Source organism: Pseudomyrmex gracilis, unplaced genomic scaffold, assembly GCF_002006095.1.
Source record: "Pseudomyrmex gracilis isolate BER0280 unplaced genomic scaffold, ASM200609v1 scaffold_372, whole genome shotgun sequence".
In the NCBI taxonomy this organism is placed as follows: Eukaryota; Metazoa; Arthropoda; class Insecta; order Hymenoptera; family Formicidae; genus Pseudomyrmex; species Pseudomyrmex gracilis.
In genome coordinates, this window is record NW_018020956.1 from 66,586 (window position 1) to 78,550 (window position 11,965).

An 11,965-nucleotide genomic window follows, 5' to 3' on the forward strand; every position below is an offset into this window, starting at 1 on the left:
TTTAATCGGTTTGCGATAGGGAAGTCGGGAGACTCGCGTTACACGAATCTGAGTTGCGATTAAAAAACAAATTAGATAAAAAAAAAAAAAAAAAAGATACGTACGTGAAATTGTACGCCAAGAGAGATAACAAATTCGCGGAGAGCGCTGCGCCGTATATCTTCAGATTTGATTCTCGCTCTTCGAGAGCGAGAAGGTTGCGCTTATCGATTTTGACTTTTGCAGCGATGTAGGAGCCACTTGAAACTTCGAACTCCTCTTTACGCTGTTCAACGACGCGTTTGAGAGGAATATTAGCATAATGGGAAAAACTTGTAAGTCGGCCGCGCGGCCATAAACGCGAAAAGCAATCATCGTCGATCTTTTGCGACGCGAACCTGGAAATAGCGTCGAAAGGGGAAGCGCGCAGAAGTCGCGCTCGAAGATGCGACTCCGACAGGGTTTCGCGAAATTACTTACTTGCCCTGTCAGAAGGAGAGAGAGAGAGAGAGAGAGAGAGAAAGAGAAGGAGAGAGAGATAGAGAAAGAGAGAGAAGGAGAGACAGCTCTCTGGGTCACGTTTTGTCGCTCTCTCGAAAAGTTCCTCCATGGAGATTTCGACGGTCGTTAATCATGCCGCTATTTATGTGCCGCCAACCGCAAGACACTATTGAGCGAATAACGAGAATTTCGTATCCGTTCCGCGGCAGAGAATACGGCAGACGTTACGCTACTGTGCGGATTATGTGCTCGCGATCGATCGAAAAATACAGGGTAAAATGCGCTCACATTTCCAGAAGAATTAATGGTCTCACAGATTTCTGATTTTTTTTACATGTATTTTTTTTTTTTTTTTATATACTACTATGTGTATAAGCCGGGAGAAAATTTACAAACGAAGAGATTATAAAGACTCGGTTTATGCGCGTTTTACGTGACCGGCGGCGCTTTATGCATAACGTCGATTTACCTTCCGCTTCGTAATTATATGCGTACATACATAACACACACCCGTAATATATATAACGCGGTATCTGCGCTATTTTAAAAATCAACAGCCTCGTAGGCAGCTATATACGGAGGTAATATAAGCGAGGAACTTACACGTATATATATATATACGTATTGCGCATATATACTTTGTCGCATATACGTACACCGAAAAAATTGTATTCTTGTTTTGAGGATATCCCACTTACTTTAAGTATATTTTATACTAAAATAGGGCGCCAAGAAGAGTTTCTTATTTTAAGAGGAAAATCCTCTAAATAGTAATATTGATAAGAATATATATACTGATTAGAATACAAAAAGCCTCTATAGAAAAACATATATATCTCACTATCGAAAAAGACTATATTCTTAAATAAAGAATATATTTTTAATTTCAGAAGAATGTCATCTAAAATCTTTAAGAAGATTTTTTAAGTATAAAATCCTCTACTTACGAGAATATAATTTTTTCGGTGTATTCAACCGAACATCGTTATCGTTGCTCCGCGATATTTAATCTCTTTGCGAATTCCTTCCGCAAATAATATTGTCCGCGACACGTATATCGACCTTGCGATTGTTAAAATTAGCTGATAAAAAAAATAATCACATTTTTTTCGAAAATTGATTTTAATGTTTGTATATTTTATCGACGGATTTTTCCGTCGGAGATCAATTTTCCAAAGTGTTTGTTAGATATTATCTCGCCCGCAAAGCACCGAATTGATATCGAACCGATCGGCGAACGAAACTTTTTGCCGGCTCACGTATACCTCGGCTGAAAGAGCACTTTCATACTTTCGATACCTTTTTTAATCGTCCATCATATGTAGTCCGTTCACGAGTGGGAGAGCAAACTTCTCCGAGAGAGCCGAACTACTAGAGACTCCCGCCGAAAAGTAATTGAGCGGAAAAACTTTCTGTGCGCTCGCTCACTTCGCTCCCTTTTCTGAAACGACGTCCGCGCAAAAGAGAAGCCCACGAAAAAAACCGCCGACTAAGGGCTTCGCCTCCACGTGGCCGAGGAAAACGGGAGGAGGTGAGAGCCGAGGGGGATGGAAAATATTTTTCTCAGCTTTTCAAACCGCGGCTGATCGAGAGAAAGAGAGAGCGGTGAGAGAGAAAATAAGAGAGAGAGAGAGAGAGAGAGAAGTTATCTCGTTAACGTGTTCTTAAATATGGCTGTCGGTGGCAAAACGCGACGAGGAATAATTCCGCACCGACGCGACACGGAAGACACGTTTTAAAAACACTTTACCGTCGCCATCGTTTTGGAGCGATTTTGCCGATTCCGCGCGTAACTCTTTTTATTGCCCCTTTTCCAACCCCTTTTCCACATAGTTCATTTGCTTTCATAATGGCGCGAAAGGACCGGGACGACGAGCGCTTTTCCTTCTCTTTCTTCTCCTCCCCTTTCTCTCTCTTCTCTCTCTTCCCACCCCTCTTTTAACGCGGTGTAATAACACCGCCTGGTATTTTAACGAGGTTGTAAAGCAATCCGCAATAATCTCCACGTTCTTACACCAGTGACGACTGGCGCTATTCGACTAACGAAGGACGCCGTCGTAAAAGCACGCTGGCATTTTCCGAGCGAAAAGGGACCGAGAATCGTAAAGGAAAAACAGCACAAGTGGTCGCACTTTCCGTCAGTTACACGTTTTTATACATCATGCGGCACAAGAAACGTCGCAAACAAGAAACGATTTTCGCGAAATAATCATCGTCTCTCTCGCTGACGTAATTGCAATCGTATAGATTCTCCACGTAATTAATTCAATAATTGTGCGTGTGTATATTATACACGCGACCAAAAAAAAAAAAAAAAAAGTGCGAATTGATGAATCTATTTCTAAAGAAAGTAAAAGACAATTTTTAATCTCAAATGTCACACAAAAAACGCAGAACAATGTTACGACCGACTCCGTTGAAAGTAATTATCATCGGTATTAATCGGGAACTCGATTGCACTATTCTCGGCGCGCGCACAATCGATCTTATTCTGCGGATTTAAAACGGACGAAACGGAGAGAGATTATTGAAGCCGTCTATATTCAACGTCATCGTTTAACCGTCGGTCGGTTCTTAAAGTACCGTCACGTCTGACCTAAATCGACGAGCTCGTCTTCAAAGTCGGTGCGTGACTCCGCGATATTTGTATATATGTCGGAACGTTCGCAATATTTTACAACAAAAAAAAAAAAAAACAAAAAACCTATATCGACGAATGTCGAGAACGCGAAAATTCGAATATTTTCAGAAATGGAAAAGATGGGAAAAGAGATGGAAATGTAAAACACGTGAAATATGAAAAAAACGAGCTAGAGAAAATTTTTCTTACGTGAAAAAAAATTGTCGGATAACTTTTCCGAGATTGTTGATACGCTTGAGATAAAAAACGCAACAAACTGCGCGACAGGCAGATCCTCGTCCGGCGAGAATTTTTTTTTTTTTTCATCGAGAATACGTTTAAATAAAAATTGCGAGTAAATTAATTTTTCAGCGCGATCGAAACGGTATTGTTATTTAGCGTGACGTATAATTTTTTTAAGCAAGCGACGGATGGACATTCGTTTTGCTTTAATCTGACAGACGATTTTATTCGACACTCCCCGCGCCAGTTTGTCCGAAGCGTCCGAAGATAATACCGTCATCTGCAATTCGCTGGCGTCATACGCGACGGTGTTAATCGTAGCGGCGCGTGATAAATGGCGCGCCGCGATTCCCCCGTCGACGATTTACGCAAGTACGAGCGCGATCGCATGCATCGCGCCGGCATGCATAACGGACGATGCATCGCGCGCGCGGCCTGTCAAAATTATCGAATGGAATTATTAATCGCGCGGCTCGCGCGCGCGCGCGCCGCGTACAATGGAAGCGGCCGCGGTACATGATGCGCATTAAGCTTTTACTTCGCAATTCGTCCGACTGAGCGCAGTTAAACACGATCGAGAGCGCGGCATTTAAACACAAGTATAATCTGTTTGGTTCAACTTGTCTCAAACGATTCGCGTCCCGTACACGATATTTTTATTAACGAGCCGCGGGCGCAACTGCTCGTTAGCAGTTCGCGAACGCGAAGCGACAGTCCGTGATAATTGATCTGTCCGACTCGGCGATGGTGCGGCGCCACAGATGATTTTTTTCACAAACCGGATTCGCGATCCTCTTTCGGATCGCGTGAAATAAAGTCACGCGATGGAAAAAAAAATATATATATATATATATATATATATATCACCGTCTCGATTGTAAGATCTTAGTTCGACTTCCTTTTTTAAAAATCTATATTTAATAATGTCAAGTTTATCTTCTAAAATTATTTTTACGACGGATTAATTTTATCATCGATACGTGACTTTTTTTTTCATTACCGGGACGCGGTTGAAACGCGCGAAAAAAGTGACCTCCGCTCTCTTTTAGCCCGAAGCTGCGTTTCTCTCACTGCGAATCTAACTCTGGGGGCTTTATTTTTGTCACGTACAAAGTTATTGTTGATATATCTCATTGGACTTTTGCACTCCCGCTTCGCGAAATTATTCAGAGTCGCGCATTCGTCGGCGACGGCTAACGACGACGCGAATAGATCAGATATATCGCGGCGCGCGCACATTCGCGAAGATAGTTTCCGGGTGTCGTTCTCTTAGCGCGGCAACAACTTTCTCATCCTCGCGGACCCGAGCCCTGCCGTTAACCTTGTCGCGAGCAGACACCAACTCTTTCTCTCTCTCTCTCTCTCCTTATTGCTCTAACGACCCCGTCCGCCACCCTTCGTCCGGGGGGCATTCTCTTTTGTGAAATCCACGTGACACCCTCTTCCCCGTCCGTTATTTCTCGCTCCGCGGAACCGTATTTCAAGAGATTCGCCTTCCTTCCCGCCAGCAGTGTATAATTTCGCGGCAATGACGACGACGAAGACCACCACCATCGTCACCCGGTTGCTTCCGCAAGGATGAATGGCGTTTCCGCGCCAAGTATCTTTGCCTTTTGCACTGAGACGGCAGAAAGCCAACGAAGCCCTTCTAATATTTACGCACAGTCGAGAAAAGGAGATACATATATATATATGTATATATATATACAACATCGCAACGAAACCCTTGTAATATTTACGCATGGTCGAGGAAGATAACGGGGTCGCGGATCGTTTGCGCGTCACGGTTTTTACAGTAATAAAAAAAAAAAAAAAAAAAAAAAAAAGTTGATTACATTCGAAAATTCGCCTCTTGAATATTTTTTATTTATTTATTTATTTTTTCGCCGCGCGAAACCCGATTGTATGACGCTGATGTTTCGACGTTCTGAAAATTAATCATTTCCCCGAGCTCCCAACGGGAATCGTAAACAAGCAAGGAGGCTTTAAAGGGAATGTACCCGCCGTTCATACATAACGCGCAGAACATCAGAAATTGAAAAATATGCCTGTGATAAAATTGTACATGAAGAAATATTTCTCCCGATATACGACACTTCTCGTTTCAAAACGCATACACACCGTATATACGTGTGCGCGTGCGTTATCTTTTTGCGCCAAAAAAATCTGTGTTATTATAATTTATTAAAAATGTGAATTTTTTGCGTATCTTTTATGATTTTATTTTTGTTATATATTTTTCTTTTTATTTACAAGAGAAAGAAACAAATACTTGCGGCGATTTTTACATTATTTTCTCTCTGTCGCGTTTTTCAGGCACTAATGATCTTCGCATCAATCTGTTCCGTTTGTTCAGATTTGCGTTGCAACAGAAGGACATAAATTTTGCGCGCGCGCGCGCGCGCGATTCGTCCTTTTAATTTCCGATCCAATTAGCATTCCGCGTTTCGTCATTTCGATCGCGCGATCTCTCTTTCCGTCCGTTCCGCACAGCGCGCGGGTTCAAAATCTAAATGATAATCCACCGCCGCGCGGCAATTGGTTCGCGCGATATCGCAATACAACAAAAGGGCCCGATTACATAAATACCGTAAATCTCGCGGATAAACGTCGCGAGATGCGCTTGTACGCAACTTTTACGCGCGCGGACACGCATTTCGTATCACACGATGTTATCTACGAGCAGGTTTATAGCCGATACCGGGGCCACGGACGGCTCTCTCTCTCTCTCTCTCTCTCTCCCTCTCTATTTCTCTTTTTCTCTCTCTCTCACAGGCCGTGATAACGTTTCCACCCGGAGAAGAGGGTGGGTGGTCGCCTCGTTCGCGAGAAGAGGAAGGAGACGCGATGTTTTACGACGAGCTGTAAAATATATGCATACCGTGTATGACGGCGAGTATGGTCCGCGTTAAAAAAAAAAAAAAGAAACGGGTCACGACGAGAGGAGGCGGCGCATAACAGGCGTGTAAGAAAGAAGAGGAGCAGCCGATGAAGCGCGGAACATGTGAAGGGGGGCATATCGGGGGGGGGGGAACGGAATAAAAGACGGAACATAAAGGTCGTTGAAAGGGTATACATAGATGATGGCAGGCAGAGTGTAAAGTGATACGTCGCGCGTATTTGAAAGCGCATGGATATAGCCACTGAATTCTTCAAAGAGAAAATTTTTACTGTGCTGAAAAATTTTGACATCAACAAAAATTCTAATTAGAAACGTTACAGTTTTTTTTTTTTTTTTTGAAGAGTATTAAAGAGCTGGGGAAAAGATAGTTAACGTGTAAAATTGAAAATGTGTGTTTTATTCCATAAATTATTAATAGTTTATAGATAATTTTGCGACGTATCTTCATTTGGAAGCATATTACAGCGACCCGAATATAAAAGGCAGGGTCAACAATCTGGACGATGATATTTCATTTGTATATCGCCAAGCTCTTATTTTATCTTCTATCGAATTATTTTCAGCCACCGGACATACGTACGTACATACACGCGCGCACGCACGCACGAACACAGCGTTTGATAACAATTTCACTGCCGAATTATTCGCGTCGATCTGATTCAGCGCCGGATGGTTAACCGGAGCGTGTATCAAGAGATCGTTAAATCTCCGATTAATTGGATGCGTCTGCAGTAATGAAGGCGAATGTATTGTAGCGAATGCGAATTGATTAGTTAACAATAATTTGATCACAGTTTTACGCGCAAAAAGTAATTAGCAATTGTTATTTTACGTGTACAGATATATATATATATATATATTACTTTCTCGCGCGTGTGTATTTTATTTAGCTGAGGTACGTAAATTTTTTTATTCGTAAATTGTGTAACCACGCGTTTCCACGCGCGCGCTATCGATAGATTATTAATATTAATTCGTTTGGAAAGAGAGAGAGAGAGAGAGAGAAGGTAGAGACGCTTCTTACGAATGCTCACGTGAATATATATACATATATATATATATATATATATCGCGTGATACATGTGCACGTGTACAGAATAATATCGTAATGGTTCGCGTTCCTAATATTTCGAGATTAACTGCCTACGATCGATACTCCCCGGATTACAAACTCGTAAATGCAGGATATCCGATAACGAATTGCTGCGATCCTGAGATAACCCAAAGTTTCGGGTAATTGGATATCTACTTGGATACAGTGTAATACCATAGTTCTCTTCCAGTTCCTCGCTTGTGTCTGAATCACAGGATTATATAATAAAAGTTTTTCGCAATGTAATTTATACTTGTGATTAAAATTTCCCATTTACCGGTGGACCAAAAGCGGCGCGCCGAGTGTGAGTACACATTTCACATTTTTCTCAAGCTGTGTCTCTTAAGAAAAGATTAAAATTGGTATCTTGTAATTGTATTTGTTTTTATACCTTATTTCTTTTTCTCTTCGTGAAAAATTGTTGAAATTTTAACGTAGAATAAAAAAATATAAATAGATCAACAATCTTAAATAATTTTTTAATATAATCGTATGAAATAATTTTTGTATCGTGTCCTTTCGGACATAAAAAATAAATCAGAAAATAATTAAACAATTATATAAGAGACTAAAATAGACTAGAAAATAATTGAACAATTATAAAAGTCGAGGTCCGGAGCAAATCGCACATTTGTGATAGATCAGACGTGTTTCGAGCGATGTTACTGATCCGTTTAGCTTTGCGCTAAACACACCCGATGGGATTAAATTCTGCGCTCTCGCGATCCGCAAGATATATCCATTGAATTATAATCGGAGCTCATCGATTCGCATACGCTCTCTAGTCACTTACACGCGTTTTGGCGTGCGAGCCAAGTATCGGCGCGGACGGACGAAAAACGAGAGAGATCGATAGTCGCTCCGCGCTGAAACGCGTTCTCGAGCGATGTTTTGCATTCACCGCGCTCTTCTCCGCGGGCCCCCGTTGTTTATTTAATCGTGGGAATCGCGATGGCTCAGTGCCAGGTCGCGAGTATCCCGCCGTCCGAGCACGCGCGATCACGCGACACACGACGAGTATCATCGCTCGAACACGAGTCTGTATATAAATTTATGATAATGACAATCCTACTCTCTCTCTCCCTCTCTCTTTCTCTCTCTTTCTCTTTATGGATCTATAACCTAACCTACCGCATTCTTCTTTCCTCCCTTCGCCATCATACGCCGTCGTCGGTTCCGGTTCGCGTTTGCGATGTTGTACACTGATGGTGCTTTATTTTCTCGTCGCTTTCTCCCTTTCGTCGCATCGCGATCCGACGGGACGACGACCCGATTTCGTATACACACGCATTCAACGACCGTTCGCGACAGTCGCGGAGCCGTGGCGCGCGCGGTTTTGCCAAATCAACGGAGGAAACGCGAATGTACGCAACAAAAAAAAAAAAAAAAAGAAAAAAAAAAGAGAGTGAACTGCGGGCATGCATGTTTTTTGTGGTTTAATACGCGTTTTGGCCGGATATGCGCCGCGTAAATCTCCGCCGCGCGCGTTTAATATCCTGTAACACGGAACGCCGCCGCTCCATTTTGCATTAATTTCGCACCCGTCGATTTATTCGCGATTTGCGAACTCGCTAACGGCGTCGGGTGAAGCCACCTTGTGCGCGTTATCAAACTTTCACACGGCCGCGGGACGGATTAATTACTCGACGATGGAACGCGGCGACAATCGATGGCGCGTACGTTGCGCCGAGCTTTGCGCGGGAGCGCCGTGTGGAACAATTTTTTTTTCCCCGCATTCGTTCACTCGCGCTGTTGCTTCGTTACGCATAAAACTTTCAGGCCCTCGACGGCCCCCCCGACTGCTTCCACCTCCGTTCGGCTGTCCCGTGTCAGAGTAGAGACTGGCGGATAAATGCGGAGACGTGGTGTTACACGTAGAAAAGTTTGCACGAGGGAATTGGAATTTCGGAGGAAGAGTGAGCGAGCGAAAGAGAGAGATGCCATCACAATTTCCACAAGCAAATTATTTATTCCCGTGTTTTACTCCCTGTTATTTTCACTTAGAAAAAAAATTTGCGTTTTATAAATTACAATTTGTGCGATTATTTATTCAAGCGTCGGGAAGGCTAAGGGAGCGGCTGGAAATATATATCTGATTATTAGCGGCCCCCGAAAGATAATTCGAAGTTCGGCCAATCCATCATTTCCGCGCGAAACAGTCAACGACGGGCGTAATTTCAAAGAAAAGAAAATGTGATTAGGGAGTTTTTTTTCACAACTATAATATTATTTTAATATAATAATATAATATTATATAATAATATAATATAATATAATATAATAATATAATATTATATAATAATATAATATAATATAATATAATAATATTATTGGATTTTTAACAAATAAAAAACAATGAAATTGTAATTCTCGCAATTATTTATCATTGTGCACACACACACACAGAAAGACCGACGTCGGCTTGACTTCGGTCTTTCCATTTATTATCAATCAAGGTTGTAGCGTCTTGCATTCTTCATTTATACCATTCTCTCGGTACGGTATCACGTGCGTTTGTCAGTTCCCATTATAGTTCCGATCACGAAAACGAAAACTCTGTCATTTTAGTCACACGACACAGTAGCGATAGATGATCTCTTTTGATTAAATAGCGAATTCTTGTTAAAGCGGGCGCATGCAACGTGCGTTATCTTTTATGTGAGTCACGATTCCCCTCTACACACGAAGTACACAATAGCTCGCCAAACGTTATCGCGCACTTGAAAGAGACATGCTGTCAAACAAATTTACTTTTTTTTTTTTTTTTTTTTTAAATATTTGTCAATGATATTTGTCAACATATAATATTTTTATATAAAACCAAAACTTTTGTCAATTGTTTGTTTTGTAAGTTTTTATACAAATCGTTCGAGGATGTGCGAAGGAACGTGCGTAGAATCGCTCATAAAATATTTGGACAGGTGTTTGCAACTTGTGTATAAACAAAGATTTGTTTTTTTTTGTTTTTTTTTTATGAAGCTCGAGAGATCAACATAAGATTGATCGCCAGGCATTCTCTTGATTAAACCGCGAATTCTATTGTACACTCGTGTCGTCGGTTTTTTTTTTTTTTCCCCGAGATTCTCCCGTTACCGCTCGACGTTTGATCCCGGACGCAACGATACACACAGAGCGTGCGAAACGGACTTTTTGCTCGGCGCGCAGAATGGTTGGAAAAACTCCGTAACGAGTTGCTGCACAAACTCTGTTTACAGAGCAGCAAAACCGTCCGGTTCGTCCTAGAATTACACGCTCGTCCATCGACGAAATACCGAAAAATATTTTTTGACTCCGCGAAACAAGCAACTGTTCCATCATCGATATCCGGCGCGCGGCGCGCGTTTACGCAAAATACATATCTCTCTCTCTCTCTCTCTCCGGAGCGAAGCGCGCGCGCTGCGGAGAGTTTCCGCGGTGCGGAAGCGCGCAGTAAATGTCGATAATGGACGAGCGTCGATCAGTGTGTGCCGCGGATTCTCTTTAACGCTGCTGAACCTCTGTAACAACTGGTGTGAAATATCGGCGCGCGGCGTGTACCGCGCATCGACCGGAGAATTAAACACCCGGGCTGCAGCGTCGGGATTTGTATGCATCTCTCGCGGTATATACATATAATATATGTATGTATATATACATATATATATATATATATGCGCGCAAAAATTTGCGAAAGTTACACCGAGCGCGAACGAACAATCACGGACGACACAGTCGTCGGAACACGCGCGGTCGGGAGGACACCTGCGGCGAGCGGCCCAGGTACACCGGCTCGTCGCTTCTGAATATTCATCCCGAAGGCATTATCCCGTTCTCGAAACTTAGCAGCCGGGACATTTAAATAAGTCAACGAACTGCTTCTCCACGCTCCGAATCCGGAATGAGCGGCGGCGGCGACGACGACGACGACGACGACGACGACGACGACGACGACGACGATGGGCGCCGAAGGCCTCGTAATGGGATTTACTTTCGATTATATCGGTTAAAACTTATCTGCTACTGTATTAACGCCGTCGAAACTTTCAGACCGGAAAGTTTCAGGCTTCGCGGGAGTTTAGCGTGTCTGCAGCGAGATAGTGAATTAATCATCGTGACGTTATGTATGTGTGTGTGTGTGTGTGTGAAAGTTGCTTGAAAGATACGCTACACTAATTTTCAGTCAAATTCTCTGAGCGCGAGAGATGCGCACGCGGCGGATATATATAAACATCGTAAAATTGAATCGTCGCTTTTTACAATCGCGAGGGTTTTACAAACGGAACGGGAATTAAATGAAAAATAAAATAAAATCGATTGTTCTCCGGGTGCGGCGCATTCAGCGCGCGCGCGAGTTCCGACCGATTGCGCTTTAATTTCGATAAGTAGTCATTAGCAGTCCTTAATCCAACGAGAGAGTAAAGGGAGATTCGCGCGCGCGAGAGAGGGTGCGCGCTGAATACGAATGTCGGCGCGCACGGAAAATCGCCACGGGTGTCTCTCTGATCGATGAAGAGGAAGATGGGAAATGAGAAAAAGAGAGATTACGTCGCCTTAGGAATGATAAAGTTTCCCGGGAGATTTAGCGAGAGGTAAAGCCTCTCACGCTTGAATCCGTTCGGGGGGGATGTTCGTCTGCCGACTCTCATCC